The following is a 19,638-nucleotide window of genomic DNA, read 5'->3' on the forward strand; positions in this document are numbered from 1 at the left end:
CTTAGCAGGACGATCTAGTTCATTTCCATACTCACTTTGTCTAGGAACTTGAAGAATCAACTTAGTCCAGAACATACTTCGTTGTTGAGGCCTGATATCAAATGTCTGGCTAATAACACGACTATCACCATTTATAACAGACAAGGACACTCTTGAATACCCAAATAGCAAATCGAAACAATACCCGAGAATAACAATCATACAAGAAGGAATTGCGTTTAAACAGTCTTTTGATTCACAAATAAAAGAAAATAACCCCTTAGGAAATTGAAATTCTTTTCCACGATCAAAAACTCTACACACTTTGAGCTGCAAGATGTAATAAACTCTAACACCCCGAAAATTCCAAACTGCACTCGCAGGCATTTTATCACACAACAGTACCAGGAACACCATATTCAGCTAACATACCGACAATTTCTTCACTAAACATCAAAGCTGACCAGTACCCATGTTCACTAACTAACAGCTCTACCACGACCAAATACTCTACTTGTATGGTTGAAACAAGGGTGAGAAGCTTTCTCACTAGCCATTTGGTGACTGATAACACATTTACCATTGAAACACATAATACCCAACTGAAGCATTTTAAACAAGCGGATAATGTCCGTCACTAGTATAACTATAACCATCCTGAACCAAAACCATTGCAACTGAATTCCTAAACAATGAATTGAGTTTATACCCATGTTTTATAACAAACTCATAAAAAATTCTTCCAAGGTAATCATCAAAGAAAACTGACCCATCAAACCATTTTCCACGATCAAATATGGAATGAGTGAAATCCAAATGGAGATAAAGAGAATGCTTACAATTCAGATCGAGGTGAGTAATGAAATCCTTGGAGAACTCAATTCTCTCTGGTGTTTCAACCTCTTCAAATGGTAAACTCCTACCAGTAGGCGAATTAACATCTTCAGATTCAACAAAGAAATATGGAGGAATCAACTCCAATTCATGAGAATCATCATCTTCTTCTTCCAATGGGGTTGAAGAATTTCATCTGAAATCAGTGACCAACTCTATGTTAACTGAGTATTCAACAAATTCTTCGTTGCCAATTACATCCTCCATCTTTGTTGTTGGAATAAGTCGATGATGATGAACCGGTTGGTGATGCTGGAAGTTGTTACTAGAGGAAGGATCTGGTACTTCACCATCTTCCCAGGAATTATTAGCCTCACTGCCATGATTATACCCTTGAGAGAAAATTGGTTTATCGAAAACCATTTGAAATTTCTTGTCTAGATAAGATTGAAAAAGTTGAAATTGATTTGCCATATCAAATATCAGTAGTTTTACATCTCCTTTTACAGATTGGAGTGATTGAAATTCTTCACGCAATTCTTGTAATTCCTGAGTGAATCTCTTCTGATTTTCATCCAATTTACTCAATCTAGTACCGTTTGCCATTTTGTGTGCCAAGGAAAGACCTAATCTGATACCACTTGTAGTGATCTACACTACAAACATCTAAATTAGGGGTTCAATCTTATAGGATCTACACTGTAAAGATTGGGATAAAACCAACCTCAGAGAGGCAGAGGAGATAAACTCACAAAAATAATAATTCTATTCGATAATCCTCCACAGGAATACAGACTCTTTACTTATTAGGGAAATGAGACAACACATGTGCCAAATGCACAAGAGATAAGCAACTAAGACTAACTACACCCAGGGTGCCCTTATACACGGGTGGCCTATAAGATATGGGACATGACGCCCTATAAGATATGGGACATGACAATCCCCACCCCTTCAAATCATCCTTGTCCTCAAGGATGACAGATATGAAAATGGAATGAGTAAGGTCGGAAGAGATACATGGTTGTTGTTGCAGCTTGTTCACGAACACTTTGAGTACTTATTTGTGTGTAGTAGGCCGAGAAAAAACAATAATGAGTCGCCCTTGCTGAACTTACTAAGTGAGGCAATAACAACAGCTCTAAAGGTGTCAGGTTGCATCCCATTTTACATGGATTAGACCTCTTGCGGTTACCAGCTGTTTGCAGTTGTGGCCAACATGGATGAACTACACTTTTCCCCTTCCAGCAGCTGATGAACTTATGCCCTTGTGTAAATTCCAAGGTGAACAAACCAAAAATGTTGATCACAGCTTGGTAGGTATTAGTGGAAGAACATCTGGCAGGGTCAGTCTTGGTTACTATTCCACCACAAATAATAACTTTAAAATTAGAATGATGATAATTGACTGTGTCAGCACTCTGGAGTGTAAGTGATCTCTTCCCATAACCGGTAGTGGTATGAGCGTGAATCCTCATCATTTCTCCCCATCAACTAACGTGCATAAAGACTTGTAGGCGCAAGCGAATTCTCACAACTAACAAAGCAAGACAGTCTCTTCTGAGAAGGATAAAAATATCATTGATGGCCTGTGAGTCAAGCTTTTTACCATTCGCTATGGATAGTGTCCTAAAATGCTCTAAAACATGTGTAACTGATGTGTGGACCTCCATTACCTTAGACACTGAAACGATATCATCCCCTGCTAAACCTGGCAATGACAAAAACTGTTGCCACCCCTGACTTAGAAGGAATCCCACACTGCCATGTGTTGAATCTCTTGTATCGGTTGTAAACCCGGAAGTAATCCAACTCCCATCACCCACAACTTCAATAAGCATTTGCGTGAACAACTCAAAGAATCTACTTTCACCACTTAAACCGTCGAAAACAACCCCATCACCTGTTGTGGATGTCTCTGTGACTCTCTCTTCATGAATTTCCACTCTTCTGCAACAACTGTTGTTTGGAAATGGCAGACCTAATACTCGAATGTGACAAGTGAAATACTGGCGAACAACAGTCAAGGTTAAAACACCCATCACAGTACATTTCAAAAATTCCTTAATCTTCTCCTCCTTCGCCTCTAATTGTCCAACATATAGAGTTCCAACACCTTCACTACAAATGCCCATGTGAGCAACAATGAAAGAGCACAACTGACTGCGAAATAATTTTCCACTATCAGCAGCCATGGCATTATATAAGTCTCTTTTATAAGTCGCAAGGCCTGAAGCGAAATCTGACACTTTTCGTCTCTCATCACATGCACCAGCACCATATGGATTTCTATAAATTCCCAGGTCATCTACATAATGAGGATAGTTGCAATCAAATAATAACATAACAATGGTAACCAAGAGCGTTATCATCACCATCTCTCTTAGTTCGCTCGTGTCCAGTCGAGCTAGTTTCTACTTTCCTTTTAGGACCCACAAATCATTGTCAACTTCTAAATTGAATTCAATAGTCGGTGAGAATAAAAATGATCTCATCATTCCCACAGCAGACAAGGCTCTTTCAACGGCTTTCACAACCTCTTTTGGTTCAATCTTGTCTTGCAATCTGCCCGAACTATGTAGAGCACCACCCACCATTGCCTCATTTTCTACGACCTTGTTCAGGCTATCCCTTCCCCATTCAGATGATTAAACTCTGCTGGAACACCACCATGGTTCATACAATAAAATCAACAGTAAGCTTTTGACAAGTGTAGATAAACCATCTTTAACTGACGATAAGATGAAAATAATCACAAATACTTCTACAGGACCCATATTGTACTTCAATTATTCTCTTTTTTGTACTGATCAAAACCATATAGAGATCTAAGTGATCTAGGTAACTCAATGAGGAGCCAGATAGTACTACCACCATGTCTCACAATCCATAAACCGAAGGTAAATAAGTTAGCAAAACAGAATCGGAAACCAGCAAGAAACTTAGCAGGACGATCTAGTTCATTGCCATACTCACTTTGTCTAGGCACTTGAATAATCAACTTAGTCCAGGACATACTTCGTTGTTGAGGCCTGGAATCAAATGTATGGCTAATAACACGACTATCACCATTTATAACAGACAAGGACACTCTTGAATACCCAAATAGCAAATCGAAACAATACCCGAGAATAACAATTATACAAGAAGGAATTGCGTTGAAACAGTCTTCAGATTCACAAATAAAAAAATAACCCCTTAGGAAATTGAAATTCTTTTCCACGATCAAAAACTCTACACATTTTGAGCTGCAAGATGTAATAAACTCTAACACCCCGAAAATTCCAAACTGCACTCGCAGGTATTTTATCACACAACAGTACCAGGAACACCATATTCAGCTAACATACCGACAATTTCTTCACTAAACATCAAAGCTGACCAGTACCCATGTTCACTAACTAACAACTCTACCACGACCAAATACTCTACTTGTATGGTTGAAACAAGGGTGAGAAGCTTTCTCACTAGCCATTTGGTGACTGATAACACATTTACCATTGAAACACATAATACCCAACTGAAGCATTTTAACAAGCGGATAATGTCCATCACTAGTATAACTATAACCATCCTGAACCAAAACCATTGCAACTGAATTCCTAAACAACGAATTGAGTTTATACCCATGTTTTATAACAAACTCATAAACAATTCTTCCAAGGTAATCATCAAAGAAAACTGACCCATCAAACCATTTTCCACGATCAAATATGGAATGAGTGAAATCCAAATGGAGATAAAGAGAATGCTTACAATTCAGATCGAGATGAGTAATGAAATCCTTGGAGAACTCAATTCTCTCTGGTGTTTCAACTTCTTCAAATGGTAAACTCCTATCAGTACGCGAATTAACATCTTCAGATTCAACAAAGAAATATGGAGGAATCAACTCCAATTCATGAGAATCATCATCTTCTTCTTCCAATGGGGTTGAAGAATTTCAGCTGAAATCAGTGACCAACTCTATGTTAACTGAGTCTTCAACAAATTCTTCGTTGCCAATTACATCCTCCATCTTTGTTGTTGGAATAAGTCGATGATGATGAACCGGTTGGTGATGCTGGAAGTTGTTACTAGAGGAAGGATCTGGTACTTCACCATCTTCCCAGGAATTATTAGTCTCACTGCCATGATTATACCCTTGAGAGAAAACTGGTTTATCGAAAACATTTGAAATTTCTTGTCTAGATAAGATTGAAAAAGTTGAAATTGATTTGCCATATCAGTTCTCAGTAGTTTTACATCTCCTTTTACAGATTGGAGTGATTGAACTTCTTCACGCAATTCCTGTAATTCCTGAGTGAATCGCTTCTGATTTTCATCCAATTTACTCAATCTAGTACCGTTTGCCATTTTTTGTGCCAAGGAAAGACCTAATCTGATACCACTTGTAGTGATCTACACTACAAACATCTAAATTAGGGGTTCAATCTTATAGGATCTACACTGTAAAGATTGGGATAAAACCAACATCAGAGAGGCAGAGGAGATAAACTCACAAAAACAATAATTCTATTCGATAATCCTCCACAGGGAATACAAACTCTTTACTTATTAGGGAAATGAGACAGCACATGTGCTAAACGCACAAGAGATAAAAGCAACTAAGACTAACTACACCCAGGGTGCCCTTATACACGGGTGGCCTATAAGATATGGGACATGACACCCTATAAGATATGGGACATGACAGCATATCCGTATGCGTACTGGTTGGTTAGTTTAAAGTCCGAGAACTTAGTATGCATACATGTATGCGTACCAGCGTAATGTTTATGTCAGGGAATTCAACTGAGTTTGGAGGTATACGTACCTGTTCGCATACTGGAGAACCGAAACTATGTCCGGCCACTTAGGTATGCGTACCCGTTTGCATACTTGAGTGGGTTAATTCTAAAATCGGTTTGTTCATGAACTAATACATTTATATATTAAGGAATGCAACCTTTTGCAAACCGTGGCTATAATGTTCATGAATTGATTCAAGTTAATCAAAATCGATTTTTCTTCAATTGTGTCTTGTATACTTCTATGAGAATATAAACAATTGAACAACTCCATAACTAGTTTCATTTGAGTCATTTGAACTAGTTGTGATTAAGATGAACAAGGTTGATATGAAAGTGTTCATATGGCTAACTTCGGTTAACTATTATTGAGCCAACTATGTGCACACGTTTGGGTACGATTACTCATACCTAAATGAAGTCACATTTCATTTGTTTATAACAATCTAAGTTCGATCTAACGTTTGAAAGATATTAGCTCGACTCTAATAAGGTTTTCATCTAACGGTGAATATTGAATGCATTGGTACCAAGGTAACATTGATTGCACACCCTGATTTTAAGACTATATAAGGGAGAACTCTACCAAATGGGAAACCTAATCCCCACACCTCTTGCATGATACTAGTTGCAACTAGAGTCGATTCTCCTCTAACCTAGGTTTTTTCCTAAAACCATTATAGTTTAACGACTTGAAGACTTCATTAGAATTTCGAAGCCAAACCCAACTATTTTCTCTGTAGTTGCGTGTTCTGATATTACTTTGTTCTATCGTGTGTTGAGTACTATCTTCTCTAAGATTTTCTCGAGATTTAATCTCCGATAGGTAAGAGAAAAAGTACTCACAAACATCTTCGTCTCATCGTTTTTGATTCTACAATATCTTGTTTCGCTTCCATACGATTAAGATTATTGTGAGGTGATTGATATTACTATGCTTTTCTTCAGAATATAAGTTCGATGTATCAATTGGTTCATGTTCACCTTGATTTACCAAAAGACGGAACAAATACTCGTAGGTATTTCAGTGGGAGACAGATTTATCTATTTAATAGACTTTTTTGTGTGAGATAGATTTGTTTATCAAGTCTTCGACTTTGGGTCGTAGCAACTCTTAGTTGTGGGTGAGATCAGCTAAGGGAATCAAGTGCGCAGTATTCATAGTGGTTCAAGAGGCGTAAGGAACGCGACTGTACCTTAATCAATGTCAGATTCGTTAGGGATCAACTACATTCCAGTCCAAAGTTAATTGATAGTAAGCAAGAGTCTGTAGCGGCTTAATACATTGTGGTGTTCAAATCTGAACTAGGTCCCGGGGTTTTTCTGCATTTGCGGTTTTCTCGTTAACAAAATTTCTGGTGTCTGTGTTATTTCTTTTCCGTATTATATTTTTATATAATTGAAATATCACAGGTTGTACGTAGTTCAATCAATTAGATAATCCAACATTTGGTTGTTGATATAAATTGATTGACAGTTGGATATTGGTCTTTGGTACCATCCAATTTATTTCTCATATTAATCCGGCTCAAATATTTCTATCTGTTCGATCGCAGATTGATTTGAGAAATTGAGATATAACTCTTGGATGTATTTTCCTTGATTGAGTCTGACTGTCCAGTTGATTCTTTTGGAAATATATTGAAGTTAGTCCATACAGATTGCCTAAACGAAATATTGGGTGTGGTTGTTAGACCCTCGGTTTTACAATTGATATCAGAGCAGGCAAACACGTTTAAGACCTCATAAGTCTGTGTTTGTAGCAATCTGGCTTTATGGACAGTAATGCTATCTCAATAAACGCATCACCAGTTCAGAAATATTTTGTCTTGGTTCAAAGCTCTGCTTCTCGTGAGGAATCTTTCTCATCCTCTCCATTGTCAAAAACTGTGTATAACTGGGAAACACGCCTAGATGAACAGTTGGATGATCTTTGGGATGAAAGTGATTCAGACGATGGATACGACGTTGATGAGGAAGTCTCTCAATACATCAAGCTCTTTGACCATCTCATAAAGAAAAAGAAGTCAACATCTTTCTTGGCTGAGTTTCTGACTCCTCTCTGTCTAGAAAACGAGAAATTGAGAAATCTCTTTAAAGGTTGTGATTGTGGATATAATATCTTACAATCCCTTCTTAAAGATCACAAGGAATATGTGCGTTCAAAGAATTCTGAATGTGAAAATCTTCGTCGAAATCTCTTTAAGTTGAAAGAAGAAGTTGCTGAATCTGAAGAAATATATGACTCTCAACAAAATTGTTTTAGTGACAGAGAAATCGTTTTTCTCGCTAAAGAAAAAAAATTTGAGACTGACCTAAAAACTGCTCTTGATAAGGTCAAATCACTGGAGGAGAACTTGAAAAATTTCAACGCTAGCTCGACGAAATTATCCACTATGCTAGGAGCATGCAAGAAACATCGTGATACACGAGGTTTGGGCTAGAAAGGAATAAACGCTCCAAGCTGTGGTGTGGTCAATTTTATCTGTGCTAATGACAACCTCCAGCATAAGAGTTCCACTGATGGAAAAAGTGAAACTTTACCTTTGCCAACATAAGTTTTAGCAAACCAAGGTAGTCTCTCTCCTAAAACTAGTCATATGAGAAAAGTTAATAACTCTCATTGCAGATGTTATTACTACGGAAACAAAGGCCATCTTGAGAGAAGATGTCATTTTCGTTTGCGGAATATAAAACTTCATAACATTCTTATCTGGATGTCTAACGAAGTAATCAAACCAATTTCTCGTATTACTGGTCTTAATTATCCAACTCTCAGGCAAGAAAAGTGATGTGATGAGCCAAGTCTTGCCTGTAAAGATAACACAAAGGCTTTCTACAATTGTAAAAACAATTGTGTTATACGGACCAATGACTGTCTTGTTGATCCAATGAACAAGAAAACTTCATCGAACTTTTCTTCCGAGACTAGAGGAAATGTTGGATCAAAAGCGTCATTTTTTGTCACGCCCTACTTCGGATTCTAGGTCGGCCTCCCTAAAATCCAAAGTGTGGCATACTCATGGACCATTTTACACACTTTAACCGTCAAGCCAACAAATGGAAATCAGACTATTGTATGGAGCACATTAGCAATAACCCGAAAAATAAATGAATTTTATTTATGAAGCTGATAAAGAAGTTGTAAAGTTTAATCAAAACTCTAGATTTAGAACAATCTTCGACACAGAGGCCGATCCAAAAATAAGTATATAGAATCTGCGATAATAAATGAAAGTCTATTCTTAATAATTAAACAAAATTGGTCTTGCTAAACACCTTAGAGAAAAAAAAACGAAGAATGTAGCTATCCATAATGAAAATATAGTCTAAAAGTTAAGCTGCTCCACGATCTTAATTTCCTGAAGAAAAAAATAGTAAATTGGGTCAGACCCCAACTAAAAGTAAGTTCTCACACGCTTATAATCTCGATAGCTTATCCCAGTGGGTCAAAAAATAGTAAAAAAAATAAAAAGAGAAAGTGACACTAAGTAAAATTATCGTACAGAAAATAAAATAAAGATTACTAAAAGTCATTTCCCCTTTTAACTAAACAAAATACTCAAGATAAAACAAACAATTTAAAACCATCTCTGAAACCCTCCCGAAGACTCCCCAATAAATAGAATATTTATATCGACTCTCTGTACTAGCTCGAAATACATTTTACTAGCTATGCACCGAAACCCAACTTCAACAAGAATCGCATATGCCTTTGTGGTCCTCTTAATTAACCAATCATCTGTTAGAAAAATAAGTGTTCGCATCGACTTCTCCAATATTCCAATAATACCGTGGAGTATTATGCGACTTCTCGGTTATCGCACTTGTAGCTCATGGAGTCGAGCCAACCACGACATCAAACACAGACAACACCATTTATCTTCGAGTCCTGTTATTAGGAGGGAAAAATGGATTTGAGGAGGGAAAAAAATTTATCTAAATTATGGTCAATGTTTGGTCAAAGAAATATTCCAGGAGAATCGATAAATATTTAGAAAACACCAGCTTTGCCCTCATTAACTTAGCCTTTTATCTTCTTCGTCCAAAAATTCGTGAAAATAAGCGATTGATTAATGATTATCTCCGTTGTCGAATACTTATAAGTTATAAGTGTGTATGTTCACCATTTTGGAGAATTGAATTAGGATTGATCATGGGTGGAGGAGGAGCGATACGGAGAAGTACATCAAAAGCAATTGGTAATTTACAAAGATGTACCATCTTCACCTTACTGAGCGTGTTTTTTATGCTCCTTGTTCAGCCGCCATCGCATCAAATCCTAAACCTAAACTTGCTGATTCAATAACAACTCTTTTATCAGTTCATAATAACCATCTTCTTCGTATTCTTGCATGAACTGAACGATTGGGAATTTGATTATACCAAAGAAGATTAGCATCTACCAAAGTTAATGACCACCATTGAAATGCAAAAAGTATGTGGTGAATGTAATGGTTACTTGTTTTTTCTTTCATGGAAGGGATTGCAAAGAAAAAAATGTTAAAAGAGCGTTAAGATCTATGTTCTCACTTGATTGCTTGATTATGAATTTTAACCCTAGTTAAGTTCAAGGGCACAACAGATATTTTTACATTTTCTGAAACGGTCAATCCCTCCCCCAAATTTTGGTTCCCTCCTCATAATCTTTTCCTCCTCAAATCCATTTTCTGCCTCCTAATAACATGACTCTTATCTTTGCATACATTACCGCAACAAACAAATCACAAAAAAGATTAATTACTAATCCAGTCACCGTGCTATCGGACACACATACTCCACCAATCCCCCATGGCTCCTTCCAGCTAGAAGCCAAATCTTAACATTAACATTTCCCATGTACCGTCCACTGTCAGCTACTAGCACCTTGGTATATTAATAAATTCAAGTACAGAACAATCAAAAACGATGAAACAAATTTACATTCTGATTTCTAATAATCAGGCAGTCATCCATAAATTAATTATATACTAATTATATACCAATAATCTTATGTATACTACACATTACTGGCGCTAGTTTTAAAAAATTCCAACTAATAATGACTTGATCGTTTAATTTTCAAAAGAGGACATTCTTTTTTTTTAATAGAAAAAGAAATTCATTAATAAAAAGGATTTTTACAAGTTGTTCAGATCCATTTGAATGGCATTGCTCAACCATAGTGGAAGATTTAGATCCTATTGACCGATTGGTGAAGTCCTAGCATACTTGCTGATCACATCAGCTACATTATTTGTGTCTCTATGAGAGTAAACACAAGACCAAAACCTAAATTGTTTAAGAAAAACTAATGCATCTGAAATAAAATTTAAGTTTGTCCACTTAACTGCTGAGAAGTTCCGATTCACAGCATTGATGACATTTGAACAATCTCCTTCAAAAATTACTTTTGTTAGCCTTTTCTCCTTAGCCCAAGTGACTGCCTCAAGAAACGCTGCCGCTTCAGCTTGTTCTGGCTCTGTAGTTAACTTTCTGCACCCTTTGGCTCCAGTGCAAGCACCTGCATTGTTCCGAGCAATTAGTCCTATGCCAGCTGGAGATGATCTGTTAATAAATGAGACATCAAAATTTATTTTCAGAATTGATTGAACATGTGGTTTCCAAAAGTGGTTGACGTTTGTTTGCAATGTCATACAACGATCAACATTTGTTGTTTGCTGTATATGGTGTCTGTCATTGACATGGCTATATATCTGACTAGTCACTCCATCCACATTAACCTGCAAATTTTCAAAGACATTTTTGCATCTACTTTTCCAAATATGCCAAACAACAAAGCTTTTATATTTTCCAGCAGAGAGCAACCATGTATATTATTTGAGGTGCTGAAAAATCCAAGTAGCCAGTTATGGAAATTAAAGGCAGAGTTAAGAACTGGGCTAGTAGGAGAGACCACCTGCCATATTCTTTTAGATACCATACAATCAACAATAAGGTGCTGCATTCTCTCAGGGTGATTACCACAAAAGATACAAACATTGTTTTTGTGTTTTGTGAACCTAGATAGCCTGTCCCCAGTGGCCAGACACCCATGAATACATTTCCACAAAAAATGTTTGACCCTAGGAGGGAGATTACAATTCCAAAAGTATTTCCAATCTATATTTGAGTTACAATTCCAAACGATCATCAAGGATGGCTCTATAAGCACTTTTAACACTGAATTCGCCATTCCTAGTTATGTTTCCACCTAAATTTGTCCTCACCAAATAGAGGAATTCTAATACTTTCAATTTTCCTAACAGTATCAGAATCAAAGAGACATTCTAGAATTTCAGTCTTCCAAGTTTTGGTGGTATGGTCAATAAGCTGATCTACTGTCTTGTAACTAGCAGAATAATAATGGGAAGAGGGGGGACTATCTCTACCTGGAATCCAGATGTCTTTCCAGATAGAGATAGACTTACCGGTACCAATTTCCCAAATATAATTGAATGTTTTCTAACGATGTCAAGCCCTCTGCAAATCCCATTCCAAATCCAAGACCCCTGTTTACTAACAATATCAGTAATAAAGTTAGCATTAACAAAATATCTGGATTCAAGAATTTGAACCCAAGAATCAGATGGTTGGTTTATCATTCTCCATGCTAGTTTAGCAAGGAGAGCTTGATTAAAAATATCACTTTTCTTTATATTCATACCACATAGGTCTTTTGGGAGATTAATATCACTCCATCCTTTAAAGTAAAAACCCTTGTTCTCCTCTTTACCCCACCAAAAATCTCGTTGGATAGCATCCATTTTATCCATCAATTGTTTTGGCATGGGAAAGACGGACATATGATGAGTGGCAAGAGCCCCTAAGACACTTTGATTCATAATTTTCCTACCAGGACCATTCAGAAATTTTGGTTCCCAAACATCTAGCCTATCCTTAAACTTATCCAGAAGAGGTTTAAAGGACTCTGTTTTGCTAGTTTGAAGTAATAATGGAACACCTAAGTATTTTTCTTGGAGGGCCATTCTCTTAATCTGGAGAATATTAGATATTTCATTTTTAACATGACCTGGAACCTTAGGACTGAGTGTTAGAGCTGATTTTTCGCAGTTTATTGCTTTCCCTGAGAATTTACCAAATTGTTCTATAATATTAGCAAGCTGTCTTGCTTCTCTAGTTCTATCTCTAATGAATATAAGACAGTCGTCATCAAAAAATAAGTAAGAAATAGAAGGGCCAGAAGTTGTTACCTTGACACCATGTATCTGATTATTCATTTCAGCAGCGGACATAGACCTAGACAGTGCTTTCATACAGAGAATAAAGAGATAAGGAGACAGGGGGTCACCCTGTCTCAAACCTCTTTGAGGGGAATAGATCTCACCTGGTGAACCGTTTAAAAGGATGGATTTTTTTTTTGATAAGTCAAAAATTGTATTAATAGATAACAAAAGTTACAAAAAGTAGATTACAAGAAAAGAGGTCACAGCAACCCCAAAAACTTGTAACACTACTCAAAAGGATGGATGTAGTCACAGTAGTGATACATTGTTCAATCAACTTGCACCAGTCGTTAGAAAACCCAAGCTGAGATAAAACGTGCAATAAAAAAAACCATTCTATTCTATCAAAAGCCTTAGACATATCGAGTTTTATGGCCGTACTACCATCCATAGCTTTACAGTTTTTCATATAATCAATCATTTCATGCGCAATAAAAATATTATCCGTAATTAATCTACCTTTGATAAAAGCAGTTTGCGACGGCGCGATGATTTTATCCAAGACCATTTTAAGTCTACCAGCAAGCAACTTCGAAATTATTTTGTAAATTACATTACAAAGGCTGATTGGCCCGAAGTCAACCGATTTTTTTGGACAATTTGTTTTAGGGATAAGCGTTATGAAATTATGATTCAATTGTTTAAGCAAAAATTTTGAATGGAAGAAGGCCTGAACCGTGTTGACAACATCAGGACCAACATTTGACCACATTTTTTGGTAAAAACCAGGTGGAAAACCGTCAGGTCCTGGTGTTGTCCACGGTTGCATATCAAAGACAATATTTCTAATCTCATCAGAAGAAGGCACATCAGTTAACATTAAGTTATCTTCACGAGAAATACAGGGATGAATGCAATTCAAGTAAGAATCAGGAGAAGGAGGTCTAGAAGATTTACTCATGCTCGAAAAATGATGGAGCAGTTCCTTAGCTATGTCTTGCCTATCACTAAGCCATATGCCTAGGTTATTTTGTAACGAGTCAATCTGAGTTCTTCTTTTCCTAAACTTGGCTTTGTTGTGGAAGTACGCCGTGTTCCTATCTCCAAATGTTGTAGAGTCTTCTTTACCTCTCTGTTTCTAGAAATCTTCCTCTATATCATACCAATGGCTAAGAGTAGCATTTAATTCTTGAAGTCTAGAGTTACTGTCCTGGTTTCCAGCTACCGAAATGGCACTAATTTGTGCTTTAATCTTATTGATTTGAGTGCTAATATTGCCAAAGTGTAGGTAATTCCAATCCCTAAGAGCTATTTTTGTGCCATGCGGACTTTTAGTAAATCTAAATGCTTTAGACCCACTACAACCAACAAGCCAGTTGTTTTTTTATGGCATCGAAGCACGAGTTATCCCTGAACCAAGAGCTGTTAACCCTGAATGGTTTTTTAGTAGCATTTTCTACTCTAGAAGTAGCTAGCATTATTGGGCAGTGGTCAGTACCCATTGGAATTAGATGGTACAGACCAGCAGTAGGAAAATCTGACATTAATTTTAAAGTAGTAGCAGCTCTATCAAGCCTAGAAAGAATCAGATCATCATTAGCCCTATTATTTGACCAGGTATACGGATTTCCTATATAATCCATACTATGCAAACCAGCAAACTGAAGGAGATACTTGTTCACATCCAATTGATTTTGAGTTAAAGGAATACCTCCTTCTTTCTCATCATTATTAAGAATGAAATTGAAGTCCCCTAAGATGACCCAAGAAGTTCTGTAGTTATGACTAATATTGCTTAGGTGAGACCATTGTTGGTTTCTATCAATGAGATTGACAGCACCATACAAGCAAGATAGCAAATAGGGAGATACTCTAGCATCCAAAGTGACAATACAATTTATCATGTTAAATTGCATGTCGATAATTTGGATGTCAATACCATCTTTCCACATAAGACAAAGCCCACCTGACTTACCATTTGGTTCAAGAAAAACAGCATTCATATAGCCATATCTAGCTATATACTTTTTCATTTTGTTCAATTTATTTTTGGTTCCGCAAAGAAAGATCAAGTCGGGGTCATCAGACCTAATTAAGTCTTTAAGGTGGTTCCTAGTGGTATTGTTACTGAAGCCTTGGCATTCCAAGATAAAATTTTCATGGTAATGTGGCTATGAAGGTTATCTAATTGGTAGAACTCAATTTTCACTAGTAAAATTGTCCTAGTTTTAGACAGAGAACAAGTCACAAAGAGAGCAATAGAGCAAAACAATTTACTACAAGCCACAAATTTTTTTTCCACTAGTGTATCAAAGAAGCAAGAAATAACAATGAATCTAAACGTATGAGACAACAACACGTGAGACAGGAAGGAATCACCAGTAGAATAATTGCACCAAGCACCCAGACAACAACTAACAAAGGGTGTAGTATTCAGTCGAGATGTTTTAAACAGATGATGAGATAATTATTGAGAAATGATCAAGGTGATGTTGATGAGTTTCAAATTAAAGTAAAAACACAGCGAATTACGAAGATACTTAGAGATCGAAAAATGGAGAACCCTAATTTTGAAAACTCTAGAAATTAAATTTGAGAAAAGTTTGTAGAAAAATACCATGTTTGCAGATCCCTCTTGTGCTCCATTATTGAGTTTTCCAAGAACATGTGTATCAATAGCTCTGTCGCGCATCTCTACATTATCCTCAACAATCTGATTTGCAGTAGATCTTATAAAATCAGGGTGATTCATCTCAGAAGAAACCAAAGGCATAGTTTCAGAAGATTGAAAGATTGGGTTGGTATGGGTGAGATTTGGTTGATGAGAAACAATAATCTCTGATTCATCAGATTCTGGATACATATCTCTCGATCTCTTTCTGCTGCTAGATTCTTCTCCTTCTTGTAGATTATTTGGTTCACATGATGAATATAAGGCACGATTCTTATTAAGGCACCTATCTTCTTCAGCTAGGGCTGCATGAGCGCCTGACCACCCGCATAATTTTGGCACCACTGATAAAATTCCTCTGGAGTATAGGCCACAATTTTTAACTGTTTTGCAAATTCTTCACAGGTTGAGAGATTATGGTCTATCACAAAGCATTCCTTACAAATTTTACGCGGCTGTTTTACGAAGTGATACTTTTCCCAGTGCATTTTGTTAGATCTAGCTGCGTATAACCATCCTCCTCTCTTTAGTGGTTTATTAAGATCCACTTCAACCCATATGGTGATCAGTTTAATACCACATGGTCTACAATTTTCTGGTTCCACTGCTACCTTTCTCCCTATATCCTTAAATATATCATCAATAACTTGAACATGGTCAAAAGAGGACACTCACTTGGACTAGTTTGGATTTTCTTAGTCCTAAGGATACACTTCGAGATAACCCTTCCTCTTACTCCACAAGGTACTAATCTATATAGAAACATATGAAACTAGATCCACACTTAGATCCACAGAAGATTAAGTACACAAGTTCTACTACCAGAATACATAAAGAAGAAAAGTTACACAGTACACACGAGAATACATCAAAAAGTAAAGATAAAGTCCTAAAACGTCTGAAACAAAAGAGCGGTAATCCAAGGATTATTTGCATAACTAGTTTGTTAAATATGTCAAGATCATCAAACTCCATTAGATTAAACTATAGACAACTACAAGTGATAGAGAACCTACCTGGTTGTAGCTCGACTATAAAAACGTAGACAAAGTACGGTGCCAAGCTTCTTGTTCTCCTTTCTTCTTTTAGTTTCTCTTAGGTTTACCAAAACAAAGAAGCCCTACCTCTTTTCTTTCCCAGCGACTGAATTGAGACTTTCTACCATAAACTTTTGAGAAGGGTTTCTAATAATGTTGATGGTAGGAATTACCAAGGTACTAATATTATAGATCTGGTTAATGGCAGTTCCGCCCATCAAGAACTTATTAACCGGAGGTCCATTATTATAAAAAATTAAAAATTTGGACCCAAAGATTTATCCACAGGTCCAACCACACGTGTGCAATTCCAAAAATACCGAAAAGAACCTTTAATATTCATAACAGAACCAAATCCCGATTCATTTATTATTTCATTTTCTCTCTCGGTCAGGAGAGCTCTGGCGATTGACGATTGGCGATGAAGATTCTTGCAAGGTGTTTGATCGATTGATTAGTTTCTGCACGCAAGATTTTATGCCATAGATTTATTCCTCTTTATCTCCTTCGATTGATCCTTTCTAACATCCCCAAAAATGGTGAGATTCTTAATTAAGTCTTTGTTTAATTTTTCTGTAGGGTTTTAACATTTTCAGTCTATTCTTCTTCATTGATCGATTTTTTATATGTTATAATAGTTTGTTTTCGGAGGTTCTTACTGAATTAAGGTGATTATTGCGTTAGATCTACTAGCTACAGTAGTATAAATCTAATTTTGGAATCTGGGATATGTTTGATTGATGATCTGTGAATTGGTTTGTATGTCTAGTGATCTGTTAGGTTTCATAATGGATTTGGTTTATTGAGCAGTTTATGTGTTGATTAGAGAACGAAAATTGTTTAGATTATTCAGTAATTGGTGTGGATTGTGAAAAAGCGGGGGTACAACAACCACACCCAATATTTCGCTTAGTAATCTGTATGGACAAACTCCAATATACTTTCAAGAGAATCAATAAGACTCAATCTTAATAAAGTATATCAAAGAGTTATATCTCTCTTTCTCGATTCAATTCTTACTCAAGCAAATAGAAATCTGCGAGTCAAATTGAATACAAGAGAAATCACTTAAACGGTATCAAAGACCAATGTTCAAGGATCAATCAATTTCAATCAACAACCAAAGGTCGGATTTCCAATTGATTGATTCAAACGCACAACCTGTGATATTTCAATTATATAACAAAATATAATGCGTAACACAGACACTAGAATTTCGTTAACGAGGAAACCGCAAATGCAGAAAAACCACGGGACCTAGTCCAGATTGAACACCACACTGTATTAAGCCGCTACAGACACTAGCCTACTACAAACTAACTTTGATCTGGAATGTAGTTGAAGCTCAATCAATCTCACACTGATTCAAGGTACAGTTGCGCTCCTTATGTCTCTGATCCCAGCAGGATACTAAGCAATTGATTCCCTTAGCTGATTTCACCCACAACTAAGAGTTGCTACGACCCAAAGTCGAAGATTTTAATAAACAAATCTGTATCACACAGAAAAGTCTACAGAATAGATAAATCTGTCTCCCACAGATAAACCTACAACTTTTGTTCCGTCTTTTGATAAATCAAGGTGAACATGAACTAATTGATAACCCGGACTTATATCCCCGAAGAACAACCTAGTATTATCAATCACCTCACAATAATCTTAATCGACGCGGCTGTTGATGGTGGATTTTTGGTTCAAAGGCTAAAATTGTAAAGCCAAATTTTATGCGCTGACATCCTGCAGAGGATAAAGCTATTTGATAAGTGATGAGTACCTCTTCGCTTTAATTAATTCACATAGAATGGAGCATGTGGAAACAATCCCAAATATTTCTGTGAATTAAATATAAAAAATTCATCCAGGTTGGAGCATGTGGAAACAATCCCGAATACCCTGTGAATTCTTAGCATTATTTATAATGCATGATTTGCCTGGTATTTTTTGTGTTGTTCCCGCAGAACTCTCATTGTTGGTGCGCCATGATGACTGAGTGTTGCTCTCAGCAGAGTAACACGAATCTCCAAGTGTCGATGATGAGGCATGCACGAAATACCCGTATAGGCTATATCTCTCGCTGTGTTATATTAGCCCGATTGAGCATATTTAATTTTCTAAGGGAAATCTGGACTGACCGTATCAGTCTCAGAAATAATCACGGCCACGCAGGTTGACCGCATGATTTAACTAGCCTATACGAACCCTAGCAGGACCAGGCTATCACCGTGATGACCACCAGCGGGCTTGTTTGCGCCCTAGCCGGTCGAACATCACACTCCTTTTCTCAGCGTGCCAAAACGCCAACCCAAAATAGGGTGGTCACGCTGCTTTGGAAGAATCTCGAATGAGCAAGACTGATTAAGGCAGTCTAAAAGTGATCATGATCGTCCAACTTCACTAGCCTGATTGGGCGACTTAGATCGCACCATGAAAGATGGAGGAGGCTCTAGCACGCACATTAGGGGGCCCACTTTATCCCTGTTCGATCGGTTTTCTCACGACAAAGCGATGGAGCAATGAACGTTTGCTCCAAACATGGCTGGCGTGATGCTTTTAAAGGTCGCGGAAGTTCCACTAGTGTCTTAAAACAATCACAACCATCCAACTTCGCCAGCATGTTTGGATGGCTTAGATTTTGCCTAAGACCATTGGAGAAGTGCACACACGTTCACTGTCGGCCCAACGTGGGCCCCTCATGATCGACCTCTCCAAAGGAGAAGCCTAACCTCCAAAACCAATTAGCCAAAACTATGCGTACGTGACTGTTTTAAAACCCTAGTTAGGGTTTGTGGCATGTTACATGTGTGGTTAATCAATCACGAGCGTCCATCTTCGCCAGCTTGGATGAAGGGTGCAGGAATAGACTAAGGAAGTCCAGAGAGTATCAACGTGATCACTGTGGGCCCGTCTATCTCTATGTCCGACCGACCAAGACAAACCATGGTCGGATGCCTCGATTCGTGTGCCTTGAAGGTGGCATGCCGCGCTCCTTTAAGAATCCTTTGCGGCATAGGATTCCTGTCGAAATTTGATCTCGGCCACTCCTCTTTACCGGTCAAATTGAGTGGCCTAGATCGCACCTTCATGAGACAGTGTGGTACGGACAAGTACACCGGCAAGCCGTCTACACGCATGCCCGGTCGGTCCTTCCAAAAACGCCGCCC

The 19,638-nt window shown here is 37.4% G+C and overlaps 1 long non-coding RNA gene across 2 annotated transcripts; it reads right to left on the reverse strand.

Annotated features, from left to right (window-relative positions):
• Positions 1–10,677: 10,677 nt before the first annotated feature.
• Positions 10,678–16,639, reverse strand: LOC113299103. Of its 2 annotated transcripts, XR_003334631.1 has the most exons (3): positions 16,457–16,639; positions 15,387–16,192; positions 10,678–11,106 (listed from the first exon to the last, which is right to left on the reverse strand). It is a non-coding gene; the product is annotated as an uncharacterized LOC113299103 (long non-coding RNA). The 2 variants fall into 2 exon arrangements; XR_003334630.1 differs by having other exon boundaries at positions 15,387–16,639.
• Between the last annotated feature and the right edge of the window lie 2,999 nt (positions 16,640–19,638).

Source organism: Papaver somniferum, chromosome 7, assembly GCF_003573695.1.
Source record: "Papaver somniferum cultivar HN1 chromosome 7, ASM357369v1, whole genome shotgun sequence".
NCBI lineage: Eukaryota > Viridiplantae > Streptophyta > Magnoliopsida > Ranunculales > Papaveraceae > Papaver > Papaver somniferum.